Source organism: Pleurodeles waltl, chromosome 6, assembly GCF_031143425.1.
Source record: "Pleurodeles waltl isolate 20211129_DDA chromosome 6, aPleWal1.hap1.20221129, whole genome shotgun sequence".
Taxonomy (NCBI): Eukaryota; Metazoa; Chordata; class Amphibia; order Caudata; family Salamandridae; genus Pleurodeles; species Pleurodeles waltl.
This window is the reverse complement of record NC_090445.1, coordinates 428,497,902-428,523,607: the sequence shown is the minus strand read 5'-3', so window position 1 is coordinate 428,523,607 and position 25,706 is coordinate 428,497,902.

The following is a 25,706-nucleotide window of genomic DNA, read 5'->3' as shown; positions in this document are numbered from 1 at the left end:
AGAAAGGCACCGCTGAACAGGGCCCCGCCGTGAAGAAAGGCACCGCTGAACAGGGCCCCGCCGTGAAGACAGGCACCGCTGAACAGGGCCCCGCCGTGAAGACAGGCACCGCTGAACAGGGCCCCGCCGAGAAGAAAGGCACCGCTGAACAGGGCCCGCCGTGAAGAAAGGCACCGCTGAACAGGGCCCCGCCATGAAGAAAGGCACCGCTGAACAGGGCCCCGCCGTGAAGAAAGGCACCGCTGAACAGGGCCCCGCCGTGAAGAAAGGCACCGCTGAACAGGGCCCCGCCGTGAAGACAGGCACCACTGAACAGGGCCCCCCCGTGAAGAAAGGCACCGCTGAACAGGGCCCCGCTGTGAAAAAAGGCACCGCTGATCAGGGACCCGCCGTCTCAAGCACCGCTCCGCTGGGCCCTTCCTCTCAAGCACCGCTCCGCTGGGCCCCGCCGTCTCAAGCACCGCTCCCCTGGGCCCTTCCTCTCAAGCACTGCTCCGCTGGGCCCCGCCGTCTCAAGCACCGCTCCGCTGGGCCCCGCCGTCTCAAGCACCGCTCCGCTGGGCCCTTCCTGTCAAGCACAGCTCCGCTGGGCCCTTCCTGTCAAGCACCGCTCCGCTGGGCCCTTCCTGTCAAGCACCGCTCCGCTGGGCCCTTCCTGTCAAGCACAGCTCCGCTGGGCCCTTCCTGTCAAGCACCGCTCCGCTGGGCCCTTCCTGTCAAGCACCGCTCCGCTGGGCCCCGCCGTCTCAAGCACCGCTCCGCTGGGCCCTTCCTCTCAAGCACCGCTCCGCTGGGCCCCGCCGTCTCAAGCACCGCTCCGCTGGGCCCCGCCGTCTCAAGCACCGCTCCGCTGGGCCCTTCCTCTCAAGCACCGCTCCGCTGGCCCATTGACAGTGCCGGTTCTGTGTCGAGCTAGTGTTCACGCTGCACTCTGGGCACCCTGCCTCCTCCATGACCAGTGGAGTCTGTAATCCACCTGATGGACTGTGGCTTTGCACTCCCCAGGATGGCACAGTGGGCATGGTGGCCCCTTCGTGGTTCTGGCGTCGTGGACTCCTGTGGGTGAGGTGCCCCCCCTTCCCTTCCCCCTGAGGTGCCTGTAGTTTTGTCATCTGATGCCCCAGCAGTGTTCTCTCCAACGGACTCAGGTCTCCTGTGTGGGCTTTGCCCATGTGTTTGGTAGACATTGGCCCACGGACTGTGGATATTTGACACACTGAGCAGGACTTATTGACTATGTACATAGCTTTCGCACTGTTCATGATTTTTGCTTTGATATTTCATGACGATAATTTTCCATGACTTCAATGAACCTAATTTATACATAAATTTACGTGAAAATTTTATTGTGTCTTTGCATTTTTCAGGGGGGTTTGGGGGGTGTCACTCAGTTGTTGCTCTGCATTGGTATGTTGATAGTTGGGGGGGGGGGCGTATGTGTGTGCCCGTAACCTTTCGTCCTCCCCCCTCCCCTGTGTCATAGGTGCAGTACTAACCGTTGTCTTCTGCGCCGGAGTTCGTACTTGTGGTAGATGAGCAGGTAGACAAGAGCTGGTAGGATGTTTAATTCGGGTTCCATGCTGTCCTCCGTCCTCGTGGAGTGTATAGAGGTGAGCGTTTTCCCGTTTGTAGTCTGTTTCCGCCGTGTTTTTATCGGCGGGGCTCCCGCCCCGGAAAAGGTGGCGGATTGGTGAGTTGTGATACTGTGGGCGGTACATTGTCTGCCACCTGCCTGTTGGCGGTGACCGCCGCGCTGTTTGTCTGTCCCGCCGTGGCGGTCGGAGTGTTAAAGTGGCGGCCTGTGTTGGCGGTTCCCGCCAGGGTCAGAATTCCATTTTTTTGACCGCTTGCCTGTTGGCGGGTTGGCCGCCGCTTTATCACCCACCGCCAGGGTTGGAATGACCCCCTCAGTATCTAAAAAAGGACAATAAGAAGGAGAGCTCGAGGCCCTGAAAGTTGCGAACTGTCAAGTAGCCAGTCAGGCTGTATTAGGAGGAGAAGCTTAGTAAGGCTTCTGCTTGCGACCATGAGTGGAGCTAGGGTCTGCCAGTTTCCCAGCTAGGTGAGGGGACATCAACCAGGGAAATCCAAGCTCGCCTGCTTATGGAACCTGGAGCACCAGTGCCTACCTGTTTGCCATGACCAGTGTGCCCTGTAAGGAAGAGAAGAGCACTTTGAGGTAATGAGGTAAAGTGGGAAATCATGTAATGTGGATCTCTGTAGCGAGGTGTGAGGAGATGGCTGCTGCACCAATTGGGTTGTTGCCTGTGTGCAGGGTGAAGTCGATGACCCCATATTTCAGAAGGGGCCACTGTGATGTTAGATGTGGTTGGCATCATTACCGTGCCAATCAGCCCATAGCCCATATAGGGAGTAAAGTCGGCAACCCCGTATGTGAGAGGGACCTCTCACAAAGGCTACTGCCTTGCAGATCAGGCCATACCCTCTGTGCTTAGTGAAGTTGGCCACCCCGTATGCCAGAATGGGCTACTGTGAAGATTACTTGTGTGCCGATCGGGCCACTGCCCATGTGTGGAGTGAAGTCGGTGACCCTGTATGCCAGAGGGTGCAACTGTGAAGAGGTAGATTACTGCTTTGCCGATCGGTCATTTACCAATGTGCAGAGTAAGGTCAGGAGACTCTGTATGTCAGAGGGGGGGCACTGGAAAAGACAGGGACCGTTATGTAGTTCAAGCGTCACTGAACGGAGAGGCTGCCGTGGTGACCCATGTGAGGCCAAACCACTGACGGATGATTGGAACCGGAGCAATTAATCCCCCACCTGTGTGTGTGACGTATCAGAGGACCTTACTGTCTCAACAGAAGAAGCTCTGTTGACACCCAGTCGTTGCCCCAGCAGGGCCACGAGTTCTACTTACCAAAAGCAGCTGCTGCAGCTCTCTGCAACATCTGTGAGTGAAGAGACTCTGGTCATCCAATCCTTCCAGGAGTGGGAAAGACTTATCATAGGGCTGGAAGGCCACAGGAAAACTTTTTCTGCTGCATAGTACTTTGGACACTGTAATATGTTTGACTTTGAAAGAGTCGGAGTGGGACACCTGAGATTCAGACTACTAGTTAACCTGAATGTTTCTTACAGTGAATGGGGTATAACCGATGCTATCAGTGAGAAGTAAGTGGGAATCAGGGTCTTGCCTATTGAACTCTACCGCCCTGACCTCATGAGCTTTGTTTATTGTTTGTGTATGCTGTATTTTACTTTGTGTTGGTATGTAAATACTCCTTTTTCCATAAAAGCAAGTATTTGACAGGATAATCATGTATTGCTGTTATTGAATGTATTTTGAGTAATGAGCCTGTGTCACCCCCTGTATCTACCCTGTCTACCCTCCAGAGAAGCATTGGATTGCTTGGCCAATGCTACTACTGAAAGTCAAGTGCTGAATGGGTACTTGGCCCCTTTCTCAGGATCCATAGTAAGTCAGGCCCCAGAACATCAGGAGTAAAAGCACCAAACCCCATGGTCTGGCCCAGTAGCTTCTGCTTGCCCTGTGGCCCCCTGAAAGGGGTTCTGACAATTCACCTTCATGAAATGTTGATATTCTGGCTATGATATTTTTGAAGCACAATATTTTTGTGGTTGATATTTTGTCATGCAATCCTGTGTTCCAGTGCCTTCCGATAAGTAACCATGGCAGAGAGGAGTCTAGCTAACCTAGGCACATATATATATATATATACCAGCCCTTTCCAAGCAGATTTCTATTCCCAATGCTTTTTCTATTTTTACGAGTGCCTCTAAAGGTCCCCATTTCTTGTGGTTCTTCCCCAGACATGAAACTTTACCACACTGCACAAAGAAATGGCTTGTGTTACATTGTGTGTGCCCATATGTGGCACTTCCCTTTCTCCCTTCTTGTTCTTAGGTCCCTCACTACGTGGGACCCTATGTAGTAACTCCTGGTACCGTATGTATTGCAATTATGAGATTTGTGATTAATATCAGCAGGTTAAATATGCCGGTATTTATTAGGGGAAAAATGCCCAGTATTTAATTAAACATGAGATGGTTGGTGCAGTAAGTACCAATATCTTCATGTTATTGCCCAAAAATTCATGATTGTACCAGATACATATCAAACCCCTCAGGTTTGATCAGGTATGATAACGATTGCATCACATAGTAGCTAAATCATAATGAGGATTTAGGTGTGCAGTTATTTGTGTGTCCCCCCTTTTGTTTCCTCTGCATGGTAGCATTATGCGCATGAACTTTTCCTTCTCCTCTGTGTGCCCCAACAATTTCATAAGGCTGTTTCCCATCCTCTGTGTGCACACACCCTCTTTGCATAAGGCCCTTCTCACTCCTCTCTATGACACTAACATACAAGAAGCCCTTTTGTCTGCTGTGTGTATATTATTAGTTGCATTCAGCCTTTGTCCATCCTCTCTGTGCACTATCCTATGTTTACACCACTGCTTTCTCCTCTGTATAGTACAAACAAGTGCATACTGCCATGTTCCTTTCTACACAAACATGAGAATAGCTCCTTTCTTTGAACTTTGAAAAAGGCTAGTGAGCGCAAGACTGATATTTCTTCACTGTTTCCACTTACACGTGCATACGTCCACTCCACTCCTCTGCAAAGGATTACCATGTGCATAAAACTCATCCATTTACATCAAAAACACACAGATCTTCCTAGCTCAAACTTCTTTTGCTTTCACACTAGCACACACACAAAGCATTTTAAAACTTAACACTGAATGAAGTCTCTGCCAACCATACAAACTAAACACCAAGAAAATAGGACAAACTATCAAATGGTAGTTACCGATTGGAATGCATGGAACTTCTTTTAATGTGATGAAAGGGAGCACCCAGTTAGGAAATGTGCTTCAATGCCATTGTAATAGTGATTGCTGCTATACAAATGCAAAACATCATAACATAACATGTGGCTTATTTTTGCACTAACATACAGATTCTTGTCTCGCTTGCTGGTCTCTGTGCGGAGGGTTTGTAAATAGCTGCTCATGCCTTTTTTTGCTTCTGTGGTAGGTACTCCATGTGGAGACTGTCCTTGTGGGCAGATCAGCACTGCTGACAAAAGCCAGCTCTGGAAGTGTGGCCTAAAAGGGAACTGACCAAAGCCGCTTTCAAGGAAGGAGACCTAGAATACTTTTCCTCAGTCTGCAAAATCGGTATAAAGATGGGACTCGAAGCCCTATTGTTCTTGGTTGTTGTCTCCTCTCCTACGAAGGAGGGAGTTCTCCGCAGAGCACTCAGCACTTCTACGCAGCCGGGGGTTGATGTAAAACTGTCAATGAGTTCTTCAGAAGCGAGGGAACATCACCTGGAGCCAGATCTAAAAGAGTAATTGTTGGACTATCCTGAGTGCCAAGACATCCTGCCTTGGAGCAAGGGAAGGAAGCACCAACCTTGCAGGAGATGCTGTTCACAGAAATGATTACCATAACTTACCCTGGCGTTGGGTCCTCCCGACAGAGACTTACTAATCAATGGTACCAAAGGATTAAGGTATGGCCAGATAAGTGCATGTGATCTGTGTCACTTGTCCCAGTCGTAGCTACCAAGGGACCTAGAGCAGTGTGTGTGATAGGCCCGACTGAAGGTGGGATAAGCACCTGCTGGTGACCCTGTGCCCCACAACTAGACTGTGGCACTGCCAAAGTGTGGCATTGGATCAGTACCAGTCTGGAAGACCAGGAGACCGGAAATGTGCCTTTAGGTTGCCTCATGAAGAATGAAGGTAATTGCCTCAAGGCACAGAGTGATTGTATTGTATTGTAATAGTATTTATATAGCGCTTACTACCCCTGACAAGGCGTCAAAGCACTTTTTGGTGAGTAGCACGCTACTCTGGAACCCAAAAGGAAATAGTGGTGGATTAGTATAGGGAAATATGAGTAAAGTGTTAGTATTATTATGAGTTAATTTGAACCGCGGATATGTGAGTTTGTTAGTTGGATTGACTGGAGTAATGGAGGGGTGGAGGAGGGAAGAATCCAGAAGTGTTAATTGGGAGTTTATAGTAATAGGATTTATGCTTGGGATGAGTAAAAGGGGGATGGAGGAGGGAAGAGTCTGTGGAAAGGGTTAGGGAGATTATAGTAGCAGGAGGGGTTTTGGATGAGCTAAAGATTAGATAAATGAGGGAGAATTTAGTAGGGTTGTTTGGGAGATCATGGTAGTAAACTGAGGTGTCAGTGAGTTAGATGTGGAAGAGGAGGGAAGAGCTTAGGCAGGGTTATTTAGGAGATGAAAGTAGTAGAAAGGATTTGGGATGAGTCAGAGTGGGAATGGAGGATAGATTGATAGAGACATGACATATGGTGATGGGTAGACAAAGTAAAGCTTACAAGAGAGTACAAATACAATATTTTGTATTTATAATTTATATATATATATATATATATGTATATATATATATATACACCCACATTTTTGATAATTATTTATTTAATGTATGCATTTTTTTACTATTATTATTAATATATATATATATACATGTATATATGTATATATATATATATATTTAGATTTATTTATAATTTGAATTTTAATTATAGATTTTATTGCATTTTTATTTAATTGTTTCTCTAGTACAGTAGGGCTAGAATAATAAATAAATAAATATATAAGTACATAGTAAGGGAATATATTTCCAAGGAATATAATAATAGGTTTAATATAAGAAGAAAAGTTGTATTGTTTAAACACAGATTTTCAAGATTTTTTATATTTGAAGTTAATTAATAAGTTTACTTTTCCAACATTTATTTATCTTTGCTCAATTTTTGAGCAGCGAAATGCCTATGATAAACATTTGATCAGTGTGATATAAAATGAGAGCAGGGATTCATAAGTATTTAATATAACACCTTATCTAGGAGTAATGCACTGACCTATGAACATGTTAAGCGTAGAATAGCATACACACATATATATATATATATATACATATATATATATATACACACACACACACATCAATATACACACATATACACAAATATATGTACATACATATACATATTTAAACCGTGAGTAAATATACATTAGTTAAACAGGTTTAAAGGGTATGTGTGTAGTTTATTGTTATGACATAGTAGCGATACATATTTTCTAAAGAACTATATATATCTAGAATATACACATAATCAGATAAAAAATATTTATCAACACAGGCATTAGCAGTCCATAACTGTTTGAATATGGTGGTTATGAAGGAAAGAGCCAACTCTTGAGTAGGCTTCTGAAGACAAGATAGTTATCTGTGGATTTTATAGTTAGGGGTAATGAATTCCATAGTTTGGCTGCTTGAACGGAGAAGGATGTACCACCTATAGTCTTTTTCTTGTATGATGGTGTTCTAAGGCAGTGTGGCAATCTTGAGCGGAGGTTTCTTTGTTGAATGTATTTGGTTATTTTGTTTCTGATAAAAAGCGGTCCTGTTCCAAGTATAGCTTTGTGGGTGATACAAAGCAGCCTGAAGGTGCATCTTCTGGCAACGGGTAACCAGTGTAGTGCTCTCAAGGCAGGGGAGACGTGGGCTTTTGGCTTTACATGTAATAGTAGCCTAGCTGTGGAGTTCTGAATACGTTGTAGTTTTTTCATAATAGATAGAGATGATCCATGGTAGAGGCCATTGGCATAATCTAGTTTGGTTAGTACAAGCGAGATAGTAGCCTGCACCTTGTGTGGAAATCCGAGGTGGGGGGAAGATGTGTTGCAGAGTCTTCAAGGTGATGAAGATTGTTTGTTCTAATTTGTCCACTTGGACATTCATTGTTAACTTGGAGTCCATGGTGATTCCAAGGTTTTTAACTTCCTTGGATAATATTGGAGGTAGTCCAAGATCGTCAGGCCAGGCGCACAGTGGGTCATAATTTTTTCAGTCACCACATGTGAGTATTTCAGTTTTGGATGCATTTAGTTTGAGATGGCTCCAAGTCATCCACTGATCAACGGTTCTGAGGCAACTGAAGATTAGTGAGTTTTCAATGTTTTTCGGGCATTCTAATTTAAGTAGTATTTGTGTGTCATCTGCATAGTTGTAGCATGTGAGATGAAAATCATTGATCAGTTCTGGTAATGATATCATGTAGATGTTGAAAAGCAAAAGTGAGATGATTGATCCTTGGGGGACCCCTGCTTTTGTGAGGTAGGGTTTGGACGAGAAGGGGGGACAATAGATGATATTAGTTATTTTTTGAAGGTAGCATGTAATCCAGTCAAGAACAGTTCTTTCCATGACAGCTTCATGGAGTCTTTGAATTCGGGTGTCATGGTCAACCATATCAAAGGCAGCCAAGAGGTCCAAGAGATGTAGTGCAGCAACTCCATTGTGGTCGACTGTGTTTTTAAGATCCTCCCAGATTGCTATGAGTGCTGATTCAGTGGCTCTTCCTGGGTGGAATCCAGTTTGGTAGTCTGGAAGTATAGAATTGTCTTCAATGAATTGTGACATCTGGGTGAATGCTGCTCTTTCTATCAGTTTGCCCAGGAAAGGTCCATTTGTGATTGATCTGTAGTTGTTGGGGGTCTTGTGGGTCTAGGTTTGTTTATTTTAATAACGGTCGTATGTATGCCTTTTTCAGGTCTACAGGAAAGTTCCTGTAGTTAAAGAGTTGTTGATGATTCTTCTTACAGGTGTGGCAGCAGAAGTAGATAAAAAAATGTTCTTGAAGATGTGTCACAAGGGCAACTGGAAGGTCTGCTTGCTTTGACCAAATCGATAAATTCACCTTGTGATATTTGTTCAAAGGACTGTAGAGGCTGGGTTGGTTTATTCTTAGAGGGTATTTTATTAAAGGGGTTGGTGCTGATGGTTTTCTTCTGTTTTAAATAGGAGTCCAATGATGAAGATAGCTCCTGGAATCATCATCTGCAGGCATGTGGCAATAGCGCTCAAGAAGTGTCCTCTACTCACGGGAGTGAGTCATGCCATGAGTCATGTACCCTCTAAATTCTCGGAGTAAGCTGCACCAGAGGGAGCCACAACCCACAATCAGCTGCCCAGAAGAGGGCCACTGACAGAAACCTTCGCTCCTGCCAAGACCCTTCATGTGACACACTACGCGGCCGGCTGTTGCAAAACTCTCTGGAGGACTGAAGGGTGCTACTTAGATTTTTCTTGCAACCAATAAGATCCCACTGCCGTGGGAGGGCCGAACATGGCTTTGAGCTGCTCCTACGAACTGGATGAGACACTGAGCATGCCTAGGCCTGAGAGACTGATTACTAAGACCAAACAGATGGGGAGCTCGAGCTACATCAATAGACCTTTGCTCGAACTCTGAAACTGAGGAGGGGGACAGCCAGAGAAGGGAGGAATGACAAAGGGGCAGAATGAGGAGCACTTGGTTTAGACAGCAGAGGCACCTATAAGCACAGACTCACACCCATGTCTAGGGCATTTTTGCATTATTAAATGTGTAGTGGAATTCTATGTTTTCTTTGTAATAAAGTACTTGTCTTTTCTACAAAGAGAAGCACTGGGTAGACATTGAACTTATGAGCTGCTAGGGGGACGTATTAATTCCAGAGCCTGAATATCGTCACACTAACCTCCCTGAGAAGCCTGTGCTAATCGCTCCACTGAGAATCAAGGGCCAGATGTAGCAAAGGTTTAGCGACTCTCAAACGGCGAAAAACGCCATTTGCGAGTCGCTAAAGCCACTTTGCTATGTTGAAATGCATTTTGCGAATCGGAACCGACTCGCAAAATGCATTTTCGAGTCGCAAATAGGAAGGGGTGTTCCCTTCCTATTTGCGAGTCGCAATGGTATGCATTTTCATTTGCGACCGCGATTGCAGTCGCAAATGAAAGCGCACTTACCATCCACTTGAAGTGGATGGTAACCCAGTCGCAAACGAAAGGGGGGTCCCCATGGACCCCTTCCCCTTTGTGTCTGGCATAAAAAATAATTTTTCAGAGCAGGCAGTTTTCCAATGGACAAAAGATTTTGGTTTATTTTTCAAAGTGCAGCTCGTTTTCCTTTAAGGAAAACGGGTTGCACTTTGAAAAAAAAAACCTGCTTTATTTAAAAGCAGTCAGGGACATGGAGGTCTGCTGACTACCGCAGGCCTCCATCCCCGTGAGTGCCCTAAATCGCTATGGGGTCGCAAATTTCGACCCACCTCATTAATATTAATGAGGTGGGTCTTTGCGACCCCATAGCGACTCGCAGAAGGTGTCTGAGACACCTTTCTGCATCCCAAATTGCGACCTGCAATTTGCGAGTCGCAGGGACTCGCAAATTGCAAGTCGCAATTTGGGAATTTGCTTGGCCCCAAGTCCGGAAAGGGCTGTACTTGGCCCAGTTTGCAGAGCCATAGTAAGACAGGTCATGAGACAGCAGTGGCAAAATGGTTCACGGTTATGGCCAATAGCTAATATTTTCCCCATGGTCTCCAAAGCAGAGTCTGGCAGTCAGTCAGTCAAAACTAATTTATTTGGAAGGATATCCCATTAACTCTCATGAAATCACATGATAAGCATGAAGAGGACATGCACCTTGCTGTTCTCTCACAAGACGAAATGCACGTGGTATTATAAGCATGCATTCTTCTACGTGGAAACCTCTTCAGTCTTTACAGAGGTCTACCTTTAAAATGATACCTACTACTGATCTGGGTGGTGTGAGGACAGGGGACCCCTCCCTAAGGCTAATTCCACATCACATTCCCCCTTGTCTTCCCCTATACATTTTAGGGACCGCCTGTGGGCAGAGCATTTCTCAGTAGACTATTTCACTGGGTCGTATGCAGATTGACGCGTGCCTGCCTCCCGCTTCCAAAGGATCAAAGCTATAATACGCACTAGTAGTAGCTCAGTTTTGGACATCATTCCCATGCAGTAGCCATAGTCTTTTTTAAATTCCGTGTGGCTTTAAATGGAAGCTATGTACATCCAGTTAAAATTGCTAAGGCAACCGGTTGGTTTACTAACGTTCATAGTGCCGTTCTCTATCCTCAATGAAAGACTGAAGTGTATTTAAGACACATGCCCTTGCTCAGTGTGCCACTAGCATGTGTGCAGGCACTTCTCCCTCCTATGTTTGACCCTGATATGTGCACAAGGTCCTTGTCCATTCTCAGAGTGCCATTGAGGCGTGCACAAGGCTGGCCCATCTTCCTCACAATCGTCTGACGCAGGGCTTTAAGTGAGCTGGGGCCTTCCAGTTTTCACCACCAGAAGTTCTAAATAAGCATTGGCAAAGCCAGTAGGTCTAGCCTATAGAAGAGCTATTGGCTTTGGCACTATGTTATGTCAAGTTGTACACAAGTGTGGCAGCTGTTCAGCATGGCTAAAAGTTACTGGCATGGAGTGTCAGAGTGGAGTGGGGGAGCAGCGTGTCATAGAGTGGATATGTTGGAGTGTCGTAGAGTGGAGTTGGGGGGTAGAGTGTCGCAGAGTTGAGTAGAAGGCAGTAGAGTTCAGTGGTTCAGTGCTAGAGAGTGTCATAAATTTGGAGTGGGTTGGAATAGGGTGGAGTGGGTTGAGGTAGTGAGAAGGATTGGACTGAAGTAGAGTGGGGTAGATTGGATTGGGGTAGAGTGGAGTGAGTGGATTGAGTGGCGTGGGGTGGATTGGACTGGAGTGGATTGAAATGGGGTGAGGTGAATGGGAGTGGGGTAGATTCAAGTGGTGTGGCTTAGACTGCTTTGGGGTGGGTGGTTTAGATTAACGTGATAGGGCTGGGTTGGATTGGACTGGGGTGTGGTGGATTGGGTTGGAGTGGGGTGGATTAGATTGGACTGAGTGGATGGATTGACATGGGGTGGACTGGACCGGGATGGTGTGGGGTGCATTGGATTGGGTTAGAGTTGGTGAATTGGAGTAGAGTGTGGAGGATTGGAGTGAGTGTGTTGTACTGGAGAAGGGTGATGTGGATTGCAGTGGGGTGGATTACAGTGGGATGGATTGGAGTGGGGTGGAATGGATTAAAATGGGGTGGCGTGGAATGGGGTAAGGTGGACTGAAGGGGATGGATTGGGCTCAGGTGGGGTAGGTTGGATTGGGGTAGGGTGAGTTAGACTAGGGTGGGCTGGAGTGGGGGGATTGGACTGGGGTGGATAGCATGGAGGTGAGGTGGATTGGATTGATGTGGGGATGGATTGGACTGGAGTGTGGTAGATTGGAGTGGGTTGGACTGAGTGGGGTGGACTGGAGTGGGGTGGATCGGATTGGGGGATATCGAACTGGGGGTATTAGATTGGAGCGGAGTGGAATAGAGTGAGGCAGATTTGATTGAGTGGGATGGATTGGATTGGGGTGGAGTGGATTGGGGTGGGGTAGATTTGATTTTGGTTTACTGGAGTGGGTGGGATGGATTGGAGTGGATTGTGGTGGACTGGAGTGGAGTGGCCTGGATTGGTGTGGGGCGGCTTGGATTGGTGTGGGGCAGCTTGGATTGGTGTGGGTGGTTTGGATTAGAGTGGAGTTGATTAAGGTGGTTTGGCATGGGGTGGATTTTAGTGGACTATGGTGGATTGGGGAACTATGGACTTGATTGGAGTTGGTGGACTGGATTGGAGTGAGGTGGCTTGGATTGGAGTAGGGTGGGTTGGACTGGGATGGGGCGGGATGAATTGGAATGGGTTGAATTGGACTGGAGTGGTGTAGATTTAACTGGCGTGGGGAGAAGTGGGGTGGGGTGATTGGATTGGGGTGAGGTGCATTAGATTGGAGTGTGGTAGATTGGACTGGGCTGTATTAGGGTGGATTGGATTGATGTGGGGTGGACTGGATTGTAGTGGGGAGGATTGTGGTGGATTGGATGGGATAGATTGTTTTGGATTGGAATTGGTTGTTTGAGATTAGTGTGGGGTAGATTGGAGTAGGACAGCTTGGAATGGGGTATGTTGATTTGGAGTGGGGCAGATTTAAATGGATTGGAGTGGGGCAGATTGTTTTGGATTTAGGTGGGGCAGACTGGAATGGGGCATATTGTGTTGGATTGGAGTGGGGCATGTTGTTTTGGATTGTGTGGGGCAGATAGGAGTGGGTCAGGTTGTTTTGGATTGGAATGGGGCAGATTGGAGTGGGACAGATTATTTTGGATTGGATTGGGGCAGAATGGATTGGGGCAGATTGTTTTGGATTGAAGTGGGACATATTGCATTAGAGTGGATTGAAGTGGGTGAATTGTGTTGGTGTGGGATGGATTGGATTGGATGGGAGTGAAGTGGATTGGTTGGGTGATGTGGATTGGAGCGGGGCAGATTGTTTTGGTTTGGAGTGGGGCAGATTGGAGTGGGACAGATTGTTTTGGATTGGAGTGAGGCAAACTGGAGTGGGGAGGATTGAAATGGGGGAGATTGTGTTGGATTGGAGTTGGGCAAACTGGAATGGGGCAGATTGCTTTGAAATGAAGTGGGCCAGATGGAAGTGGGGTGAATTAGAGTGTGGCAGATTGTTTTGGATTAAAGTGGGGCAGATTGGAGTGAGGTGAACGGGAGTGGGACAGATTGTCTTGGATTAGAGTCATGGTAGATGTTTTTTGGATTACAATGGGGCAGATTGGAGTGGGCCAGATTGTTTTGGATTGGAGTGCAGCAGATTGCAGTGGGGCAGATTGTTTTGAATTGGGGTGGGGCAGATTGTTTTGGATTGGAGTGGGGCAGATTGGAGTGGGGTAGCTGGGAGGGGGGCATATTGCTTTGGGTTGGAGTGGAGCATATTGTTTTGGACTGGAGTGGGGCAGATTGTTTTGGATTGGAGTTTCACAAATTCAAATCAAATCATGATTTATAGAGCCAACTACCCACCCGTAAGGGTCTCAAGGCGCTGAGGGAGTTGTCATTTGAGCTTCAGTTGAAGAGCCAGGTTTTAAGGTCTTTCCTGAATTGATGTAGCAATGGTGACTGCCTGAGATGCAAGGGCAGGGTGTTCCAGCTCTTGCCACAAGGTAGGCGAAGGATCTTCTACCACTGAGGTCTTCCATGTGCGGGGTACGGTGGCTAGTGCTTGTTGAGCGCAGCAGAGAGCTCTGGTGGGGGAGTAAAAGGTGATGCAGTGGTTGAGGATGTTAGGTTCTATGTCGTGAAGGGCCTTGTATGCGTGTACGAGGAGTTTCAAGTTAATTCTTTTCTCCATAGGAAGCCAGTGGAGGTTTCTTAGGTGATTGGAGATTTGTTTGCGGTGGGGAATGTCAAGAATGAGTCTGGCCAAGGCATTTTGGATGTGCTGTAGTTTCTTCAGGTTCTTTTGGGTGGTGCCGATGTAGAGGGCATTGCCATAGTCAAGGCTGCTGGTAACCATGCATGGATTAGGGTTCTGCGGCAGTCCTTTGGGATCCATTCGTAGATATTCTGGAGCAGTCCGAGTGTGTGAAAACAGGAGGATGCGACTGAGTTGACTTTGCCGTTGACTTTGCGGAACATGGTTTGCGGAACAGGATGACGCTGAGGCTGCGTGCACGGTTTGTTGAGGTGGGGGGGGTTGCCAAGGGTGGATGGCCACCAGTAGTCTTCCCAGGCTGATGTAGAGGGTCCCAGGATGAGGATCTTGGACTTAGCAGAGTCAAGCTCGAGGCAGTTATACTTCATCCAGGTGGTGACAACTTCCATCCCATTGCGAAAATTCTTCTAGGCATTTGGGTTTTTTCGTTTAGCAAGATGATCAGCTGGGTGTCGTCAGCGTAGGGGACGATGTTCAGCCCGTGGTTTCTGATGATGGATGTGAGCGGGGCCATGTAGGTGTTAAAGAGTGTGGGGCTCAGGGAGGAGCCCTGTGGAACTCCGCATCTGATCTCCATAGGTTCTGACAGGTAAGGCGGGAGTCTGACTTTCCGGGTTCTGCCAGACAGGAAGGAGCATATTCATTGTAGGGCCTTTCTGTGGATGCCAGCTGCATGGAGTATGGGGCAGAGGGTAAGGTGAGAAACTGTACCGAAAGCGGCCGATAGGACCACGTTCCAGGAGTGAGCAGATGTCATCCGTGGCGGTGAGGAGGGCGGTCTTTGTGCTGCGCTTGCCACTGACACCTGATTGGGAGATGACCAGGATGTTGTTGTCCTCTATGTGCTTACGGAGCTGAGTGTTGATGACCTTGGCTGGGAAAGGCAGCAGAGTGATGGGGCGGTAATTCTTGAGGTCCAGGGCGTCGGCCGTGGGCTTCTTTAAGAGCGGGCAGATCTCAGTGTGCTTCCAGTCTTCTGGGAAGGTGGCTGTATCTATGGAAGAGTTGAGGGTATGGCTGAGCTCGGGTGCGATGGAGGTGTTGGCTTTGCTGAAGATGTGGTGAGGACAGGTGCCAATAGGGGCTCTGGAATGGATGCTGCTCATGATAGTGCAGGTTTCGTCCATGGTGAGGGTGGTCCAGCAATGCAGGATCTGTGACAGTTTGGTGGGTCGAAGCTGGGGGGTTGTTGGAGGGCTAGGAGGGTTTTGGGGTCCAAAGCTCTCGTATATGTCTTTGATTTTCCAGTGGAAGAAGTTGGCTAGTCTGTCACAGAGGTCTTGAGATGGAGGGGTGTTTGCTGTTTCTGATTGGGGTTTGGCAAACTCTTTGAACACGGCGAAGAGCTCTTTGGTGTTGTGAGCGGTGGCACTGATACGGTCCTGCAGAACGGTTTTCCTGGTGACTCTGATGAGGTGGTGGTGGGATCTGGTGGCAGCTTTGAAGGCTTTGAAGTCTTATGGGGTGATGCTGTTTCTCCATCTTTTCTCTAGCCATCTGCAGGTGTGCCTGGATTCCTGGAGTATGGAGGAGAACCAGCCAGCCTTCTTGAGGTGGTGTTTAGTTGAGGTCTTAAGGAGAGGTGCTAGGGTGTTGGGGCATTCGGAGATCCATTGGTGGAAGTTCTGTGCTGAGATGTTAGCGTCTGCGGTGAGGGGCGGGGGAAACTTGCTGAGGGTGTTGGTGAGCTGTTCCTCGGTGATCTGATTTCTATTTCTGCTTGGGGCTCGGAGTGTGCGGAGGTAGAAATGTCAGTGAGGTGATGGTGAAATGGATGCAGTGGTGGTCTGTCCAGTGTAGCGTGGCAAATTGCAGTGTGGCACTATCAGCCATCACCAGCCTTTGATGTAAGTCTGGAGAGACTTCTCTGTTATGCATGCTGCCATGAAGGAGCTAATCAGAAGATATGATCAGCTACTAATAATCTGAAAGAGCACGCCATGGGGATCAACAGCAGGGCAGGAGGGGTGAAAGTCCGAGCGTTGATTCAGGCTCTAAATTTAACAGGTCTGCAGTAATAAAGCTGCTGCATGGGCTGCTGCTGCTGCCAGGTATTGCCAGCTTCTAGACATTTTTCCAAGCCCACAATAAATAAAAGTAAGCATTTTGCAAAGAGTTTTATTTAACGTTTCTATGGAGTGGTGTAGTTGTTTTAAAGTATCATAATTACAGAATTGACGTATTTTTACTATTATTTACCACAAAGTCACTGGTGTTACTCATTCATTTTTTGCAACTAACAACCTTCGATTAAGGCAATAGTCTTGGCTTGTTTTAAGTGCATGCCAGTTGTTCTATTATATGTCTGGCAGCAATAACAGAAAGAGGCAGCAAAATACTAGTCAGGCAAAAGAGATTTTTTATCTTACATGTTTAACTTTATTACACAAATTATGCCCCTTTGAGGGACCCCCAGTTTTTTCATCCCACTAAAAGCCCTGCACTGACGCATATACAAAACCATTCTTCATCATCGGTCAGACACTGACACGTGTACAACGCCCTTCAATGAAGTGTGCACAAGCCCCTTCTTACTCCTCAGTGTGGCACTTCTCGCGTTGTACTGAGATGTGCACAGGACCATAGACAGGAATACTTGTTTAGGGAGGCATGACCCTCAGTAGTAACAGAAAGGAAATTGCATGGGCCGGGTGCACAGTGCAGTGAGTGTACAGTACCAGAATATCATGACCTAAATATCATGTGTTAAAATATACAGAGTTATTAATATAAATCAAAAATTGCCAATTTAGAAGGGCTACTATGGAGGGCATAGAACATTGCAAACTGCAATTGACTGACAGGATGTGATCAAGGATACACCATTCCCCATATCCCAAAGTTTATAGTTAAGCAGACATCAATGCAAACCACTAATGGAAGGAATAAGCTTCTAGCTGTGTGCATATCATATACAAAATTGAAACCTCCTCCACAAAGCTGACTTCAGAACATCAGTCCAGGAACTGGTTCCTCCCACCTGGATAAAAGCAAAACTCTTTTCTGAGGTTTCTCCCATTCCATACTGTCATGTCTAAAAGGCATCCTACATTCTGGGGACGCAATCAAATTCAAGCGCATCACGTGAACACTGAAGGAGCTTCACCGATTCCCCATTCAGGCCTGCATCATTTTCTTAAGACTTTGCCTTTCTGATAAGTATATTGATATGAAACACATATGCCAAGGGCTCCCAGTGCAAAACTTGGGAGGATTTGGACAGATCTGTTAGCCAATGAGTGACCACCCTCTACCTAGAAAGCTGCATCTTTAAGGCATGGTACACCATCTAAAAGTCAACCAAAATCAAAAAGTCCTAATGCACATAGCAGGGATGTTAGCCATCTAGAAGGACAATGCCATAACAAGAGAAAATATGCTTCCAAACCTGAAACAAGGAAATTGAAGAAAAAAATATCAGAAAGGACCTCGATGAAAGCCTTCTGCACTCATTTGGAACAGCATAATTGTCTCAGAATAACTACTCTCACTCACCTGCAATTCAGGACGGAACTGAAGATGCATGTCTTCTCAGAAATTCCACTAGGTACTCTCCCTTGCAACTCGTGTTTTGATAGAAAACTATCTCCTCACTGCAGGGTACCCATCTTTTCTCTGCCTCCCTGTAAGTATTTTCAACAAGGTTCCTTGGCTCTTGCCCTTCTGTTCAGTGCTCCATTGTTTCCCAGCAGCTCTTGTCATATAACTACCCCACAAATGTATACTGTAACAACAGGTGATCATTTCAAAAGCGAAATGATAGAATGGACAAGGAGACTGATATATTTCATCACGCAATAGAAAAGTTTTATCTAAGGAAAGGTCAAAGATTGATTAGGCATTAACATAAATCTTTCCTCTACCTCAAATGTGTTTTTATCAGCAAAGGATACAAAGGTTAAAATGGCCTAAATACATATCCATACATCTGTCCATCCTTTTTACATCTGATCATTCCATTGACCCCCCTTTATATGCCTACTTGTGTACTCACTCACTTTTACCTATGTTGTGTGGGACAGTGACTGAGGCCCGTATTTATACTTTTTTAGCGCTGCATTTGCATCATTTTTTGATTGTCAATTGTATTTTGTAAGTGTGCGCCGCTTTTGCATCAAAAAGCAATGCAAAAGCGGCGCTAAAAGAGTATAAATATGGGCCTGAATGTTTAAATGTTTGTTGACTCTGTTTTAGCTTTGGTGTCTTTCTTAGTGGACATGGTTACCTGGCTTGCCTTGACTTCTTTCTAATATTCTATCATTTCTAAACATATGTTGACCCTTGATTCCTCACATGGTTAGCCCTCTCTGCAAAGATGTATCCTTCTAACCCTATCTTACTCCGTCTTTCTGCCTCCTGGAGCCTCATTTTCGTATCCTTCTTCCACCCTTTTGGGCAAGCAGATGCAAACTGTTGCTTTTCAACCACTGCTCATTTCCATTTTTAGGAAGATCATTGCATTTAATGGGCACCTTCCTCAATCCCTCGCTCTTCTCCCTCCATCCGCCTCTCCTGTCACATCTGGCACTTGTTAAGGGCCTTACCACAGCACAAAGCCCTATACAAGAAACCATCTTAACTCGTCTTATGGTCTGTTTGTATGGATCATTGCATGTTAGGTGGCTTATGTGTATCAGTGTCTGTAGGCCAATATGCATGTGTGCAGGGATGTCTGTAGACATGCTGTCATGTATGTGTATTTGCATCCATGTGTCATCTATGTCACTGAGTGTGTATTGTTTGTGTGTATGCACCACATAAAAGTTAAACTTGTTGTTTTTTTATGGTAGTTAAATGCCTCTTTTTGCAAAATCACCCAATTTTTGGGAATTATTGTTTGTTGTTTGGGCACTGGGACTCTAATGAGTCCCCAGTCTATGTGGTCTGACCCCTAAACCATGTCAAAATGTGGCATACTTCTAGTTGCTATATTTAACTTACCTATAAGTCACTAGTCTCTGGTATTGGGTATACCCAGGGACTGCAAGTTATGTCACTAGTGTCATTGTGCCACCACTAGAGTGAGAGTGCAAAACATTACTTCAGGTCTAACACTGTAGCCTGTCTGTGGAGTTTTAAAACTGAATATTCGACTTGTCAAAATAACCCCTTTCAACAGGCCTAAATCTTCCTTTTAAATATTAATAAATCACCCCAAGTAGGCCTTAAATGTCTATAAGGCAGGGGCATGGTATTTAAAAGTTGAACCAGTAAAGGGTTAATGCTAAACATGTCCAAACAGTGACATGGCCCTAAAAGCTATATTCACTGTAGTGTAGTTAGCTGTGAAATAGGAAAGCACTGAGCTACACTACTCCAGTTAATAAAATTATCTCTACCTACAAACCAGCTGAAATGTTAATTCTCTGACTTTTTCAATATTTATTGTACTAAATATAATACAAAAGGTACTTTTAAAAAGCCACTTTTTACCCACCAAAAGTCTCTGGAATCCCATGTGCATGATCACCCAAATATCACCCAGAAGCTAAATAGACCTTTTGATAAGGTGTGGGCTTGCTCCCAGAGCTGAGACAAAGACTTTGCTTGTGGCGGGGTGTTCTATTTGTCTCGCAAGATGACCATCTGGGTAGTTTCTAAAAGATGAATCTCAAAGATATCAACCCTGTCACAGGCAGCTACAGCTAACACCTTGGCCTGTCCCTTCTTTTGTCCCTCTAGTCTGCCATTCACCAATCTCAGTGGAAGAGGACCTGTCCCAGAAATGGTTATGAGTGACCACAGAGGAGGGGGTTGCTCATTTCCCCACACCTCAAGGGAGGGCATTGAAGATCTTTACAGGGGAAGGAAGGGACTTAGGTAGTGAGGGACAGAGGGGGATTGTTTGCAGAAGTGCACAAGAAACTGTTGTAACGGTAGGTAGGGCTACCCCTGGGAATTTTTTCCTTATTGATTAGGGAGGATCTAGGAGTCACACCCACCCAAAGGCTGGTGCCAGGCAAATATGCAGCCCCCTGAACACTCTGCTTTAGAACACTACTGGACCTGTGGAAGAAAGAAGGAAGGCTGCACCTGCTGTTGGGACCTGTGAGGAGAACACCAAGGGTTGAGCTTGTTCCCACTTGTACCCAGGACAAACAAGTGGACTCCAATGGTCAGTTGCCTGACCACCAGTTAAACTGCAGGGATACAAAAGTTGTAAAAAGCCTACTTTCCTGGAGGAGCTAAGCTGACCAGTTTCAAATGGACCTGGCTCTTTGGAGTAAGTCTCAAGTGCTGTTCCTGTTGTCGTGGAACCCTTGGCTGGTGTCCAACTGTGCTGCTCCTGCATCGCCTAGAGTTCCTTCGGGGGACCAGGGCCATGTTGCCAGCCTATCCTCCAAGGTTGCATAGCTGGTGGGTCTAACCACCACTGCTCCCACTATGCTCTCCTATTGATGGTAGAATCTGTTGATGCCAAGCCTCCCTCGAATCCCAACCCCTGCTTCATCTGCTCTGCCATGAAGACCACTGGGGAACGAAAATTTGAACTTCTCCTGTTGGAGATTTTCCTGCATAAACCAATGGTTTTACCGAAGCTCCATCTCAACACCAAAATTTATCAAGGTCGAGACCCTTTTCTTAGTGCCAGTCCACTGCCTGCTTTCACTGAAGACTGTTGCTGTTGGGAGGTAACCGTTCCACAGGGACAAACCCGCACTCTATTATAGCTAGCCTGAAAAGTTACTCTTGTCCCTGCCTAGCACAACCAGTTGCTTGCGGTTGGTGCTTTGCAGCTTTGATGCTAATTATATTTTAAACTTTTAAAATTTATAACTCGTATTTACTTTGTTGGATGTTTGTCACTTCAAAATCATTTTCCTTGTTAAATTATTCTTTATGATTATAAATTGGATTGGGGATTTTTATTCTGTTGTGTTTTCGACTTTTTAACTGTTTTGATACATTTTCATGCTTTACATATTTTTCTTAAGTTAAGCCTATCTGCTCTCTGTCATAGCTAGCAGGGGTTGAGCTCAGGTTTACATTAGTATAACCTTTACTGGGCCTAACAAAAACAGTGACATTATTACTTGTGGTGGACTACCATGAACCCCAACTAATAATGCATTTTTTAACACACTCTGTACTGCAGTTTTGCAGTTTCAAATCCAAAATGTTGTAAATATCTGATGTTACTATTTCCCACTCAAATTCTTCTTCTTAAAGGGATGAATGGCTGAGCGTACCCTGCAAGGTATTCTAGAGAGGAAAATTCAGCAAGGAGACTGGATGCATTGGGGTGGCTTGCCGAAATACAGCATGAATAATTAAAACCTCCTGGTACAGAGTATCTAGCCTTTTCGTAGGTTCTTATTGATGAATTTAAATGTTTGCACCACAACACTGCACTCTCCAAATTATTGAAGGGAGGTGAGTGTAAAGCAGATGGATTCGCATTTCACAAAATACTGAATATTGTGAGTCATACTACTGATTCACAATCAAGCCCTCTTCAGCACCCCACCTTCACATCACCCTTGAATGAGGCTCTATTTCCATGGCTCACCACCTTCAAAATAAGTTATGGTAAAGGCAACAAAATCATAACGACCATCCGACTTTTTAAGCCTTGCGATAATGAAAAGAAAATAGTTCAATCAGACCATTACCAAACACACACTAATAGTTCATAAACACAACACAAAAAAATGCATACAGACTTAGAAACTGGTAGGGGCGAAACTGGTAAATGAATAGGCATGTCAGAAAAGGCTGCTAAATACTTAGTATTGCATGAAAACATAAGGAAAACTATAGTTAAGGAAGCTGTGACTCTGCAAAACAAAACTTTTGCTGAATAAAATAAAGATCATGGAACCAGCACTCTTTCTTTATTCCTCTTTCTTTGTCCTGTGCTGTATTAGTAATGCTTTGTTCTTCAAATCCCCCAGGTCATTCCATTGCTTGGGTATTTATTGGTTGCCTTATGGTGACTCCCCTGTTTGGCCCTGTTAGGGCCAGGAAGGGGCTTTGGACAGAACCCATCATTCTCCAGCGACAGGATACACCTTGTCCTAAAAGAAACCTAATAGTCCCCAGTTTGAGGCCCTATAGAAAATAGGCACGCATGAAAGTAGTTAATCAACAACTTTTAACTAGACTCAGATCTCTGTGCTGTTTCTTTACGTTTGTTCCATCTTCTCAATTTTTTTTCTTGTCTCTTTCTTTTTTCACCTCCCTTTTCTTCCTTTTTGTTTTTTTTATCTCCCATTTTTGTCCCTTTCCCTCTCATTCCACACTCGTTTTGTCTACTTTTACGTCTCTCTTAACCCCTCACTTGCTCTATTTCTTTTCCTTTTTCAAACTACAGAAGTCCTTCCTCTAGTGTTTTCTGGGACTTCCCCTCTCTCTTCTGGCCTCACCCCTTCCACCCTTCGCTTTCCTCCAGCTATTTGATCCTCTTCTATACGGGACTCCAGCCAAGGCATACAAGGGAGGGTGGAATGTTGGAGGCATCTTCCTGTGTTGCCTCCCCGTTTGGATCTGTTAAGCCCAGGGAGGGTGTGGGGGCAATAACCCCTTTCTCGCCTCTTCATCTCTCTTGTCCTTCCTTCAACGAATCACCATGTAATCCTGTGTGAACACCATACATAATTGTTTTGTTGGTTTAACAGTGCCCTCAGTGGGTTGCTTCTTATTTGTTCCTCAGCAGACTCCACATATTAGTCCTTGGGGGTTTAACAGTGCGTGTAATGGGCCACGCCTCTGTCACTTTCAGACAATCTCCATATAAAAGTACCTCACGTTCTAACCATGCCTCCAATGGGTTGTTTTTCCATTGCTTCTCTCCTGGGTAGACTCTTTATATTACCCCTGATGAATTAACTGTGTCCCCGACTGCTTGATTTCTGTGATGCTGTCAGGTAGTCCTGTAGTTTAAAAAGTGTCTCCAATGTGTAGCTCTCCTGTTAATCCATTTAATACTTATCGATAGTGCAACAGTGCTGTCAATAGTTTGGTTCCTCTGGCACTACTGAGCGATCTCCATACCCGACAATGAACACTCACTGTTCCACATATCTGCAATACCCTTGCTTTTGTGCAGCAACACTTCATTTCATCCAACCATACACGCCTCATCGATATATATTCCACGTAGGTCAAACCACAAACAACCCCTTTTCAACCATACACTCCAAAGGATGCCCAGGAACCCAGTGCAAATTGAAGCACTTGATGATCTCACCTGGGGTATTAGGCATTATACAAATAATGCAACTAGACCATCTGCACATTAGATCTCCCAATGGGTACTGAAAGCGCTATATAAATAACCAATAGAACCCCTCAGTTTCTAAGAAACTTTATAAACATAACCTTCTGCAATGCTGTATATCCTAAAGTCGTGCTACTAAAAGTAATATCTTATTGCCATCTTACATACAGCATTAATGTAAGCCTGGGTGGAGTCAGGACTAGATTGGCAAGACTGAAAATTAAAAGGGACAGTAGAGCCAAGATAAGACCAGGAGTCTGGCTTTTACCCAAGTGATAATGTATTTTTGCTGTATCATTTATGTTATGTTATGCAAATTATACAATACATTTGTAAAAACTTACCATTCCAAACATATTTTTTCTTAAAAAATGTAGAAGGGTTAAACTGCAGCCATTACATTACATCACTGCATTCATTAACATTTATTAAAACTGAAGTATGCACTCAGAAACATTCATGAACCGCCTCCTCTGCCCACCACCCATTACCACTGTAAGATGATGCCAGAAGCAAGTTAAGAGACAACTCAGATGTTATGCGGTCCCCTATATATGCCCTATATTCTTATGATAGATGAGCAAGATTGTAGTGATTAAACAATACAGAAGAGAAACGTTTGTACAAGCCTCACAGTGAAGTAAATTGATTTGTCTATGTTAGAAATGGGGTCTTTGGTTGACAGTCAGGGTACCCCCTGTTCAAGCAAGGACCCTCACTCTAGTCAGGGTAAAAGAGAATCACCCTCAGCTAACCCCTGCTTACCCCCTTGGTAGCGAGGCAGAGCAGTAGGCTTAACTTCAGAGTGCTAGGTGTAAAGTATTTGTACCAGCACACACAGTAACTCAATGAAAACACTAAAAAATGACCCAACATCAGTTTAGAAAAATAGGAAATATTTATCTAAACAAAACAAGACTAAAACGACAAACATCTGACATACACAAGTCAAGTTATGAATTTTTAAAGATTAAACTAAAAAATAGCGCTTAGAAACACAAAATGCTTCAATGAGGTGTTAACACGGCGTTGTAACGGAGCCGTTCCCAACAATCCGACAGCAGCGGCGCCGGACACGGAATCGCGTAGACCCCCAGGTACAGTACCTTAGTGAAGAAATTAAAACGAGCCGATGCGCGAAGTCGGGGATCGCAGCGTCGGTGCGAAACGCTGAATCCGCGCACTTCGAGCGGCGTTGGTCATGACCTGCTGCAGCGACTTCCACGGAGTCGTGGACTTCAGCTGGGCTGCAGCGATGTCGGGTCTGCAAAGGTCGTTGCGTTCCAGCGAAGATCACGGAGTCGGGTGCAAGCGCCGTCACCGGATTCAGCAGCGGCGTCGGTCCGAAGTCATCTGAAGTTGATTTCCTTGGATTTTCACCAGCTTTCCTTTCAAGGGCCCAGGGACTGGATACGGCATCACTTGTCAGAGCAGGAGTCTCTCTCCAGAGACTCCAGGTGCTGGTAGAGAGAAGTCTTTGCTGTCCCTGAGACTTCAAACAACAGGAGGCAAGCTCTACATCAAGTCCTGGGAGATTTCTTCACAAGATGGAAGGCACACAAAGTCCAGTCTTTGCCCTCTTACTCTGGCAGAAGCAGCAACTGCAGAATAGCTACACAAAGCACAGTCACAGGCAGGGCAGTTCTTCTTCCTCAGCTCTTCAGCTTTCCTCCAGGCAGAGGTTCCTCTTGTTTCCAGAAGTGTTCCTAAAGTCTGTGGTTTTGGGTGCCCTCCTTATACCCAATTTCTCCTTTGAAGTAAACCTACTTCAAAGCAAAGTCTCTTGTGAATGTGAAATCCTGCCTTGCCCAGGCCAGGCTCCAGGCACTCACCAGGGGTTGGAGACTGCATTGTGTGAGGGCAGGCACAGCCCTTTCAGGTGTGAGTGACCACTCCTCCCCTCCCTCCTAGCACAGATAGCTCATCAGGATATGCAGGCTACACCCAAGCTCCCTTTGTGTCACTGTCTAGTGTGAGGTGCAACCAGACCAACTGTCAAACTGACCCAGACAGGGAATCCACAAACAGACAGAGTCACAGAAATGTTATAAGCAAGAAAATGCTCACTTTCTAAAAGTGGCATATTCAAACACACCATCTTAAGATCAACTTTACTAAAAGATGTATTTTTAAATTGTGAGCTCAGAGACCCCAAACTCCACATGTCCATCCGCTCCCAAAGGGAATCTATACTTTAATCATATTTAAAGGTAGCCCCCATGTTAACCTATGAGAGGGACAGGCAAAAACACATTACTATATGCCCTACCTTAACCATACACTGCACCCTGCCCTTGGGGCTACCTAGGGCC